Source organism: Colobus angolensis, unplaced genomic scaffold (assembly GCF_000951035.1).
Source record: "Colobus angolensis palliatus isolate OR3802 unplaced genomic scaffold, Cang.pa_1.0 Scaffold152, whole genome shotgun sequence".
In the NCBI taxonomy this organism is placed as follows: Eukaryota; Metazoa; Chordata; class Mammalia; order Primates; family Cercopithecidae; genus Colobus; species Colobus angolensis.
Window position 1 is genome coordinate 3,834,549 of NW_012114622.1, and position 250 is coordinate 3,834,798.

Sequence of the window (250 nt, forward strand, 5' to 3'; positions counted from 1 at the left end):
TCCAGCATATAAACAGAACCAAAGACAAAAACCACATGATTATCTCAATAGATGCAGAAAAGGCCTTTGACAAAATTCAACAGTCCTTCATGCTAGAAACTCTCAATACATTTGGTGTTGATGGAATGTATCTCAAAATAATAAGAGCTATTTATGACAAACCAACAGCCAACATCATACTGAATGGGCAAAAACTGGAAGCATTCCCCTTAAAAACTGGCACAAGACAGGGATGCCCTCTCTCACCACT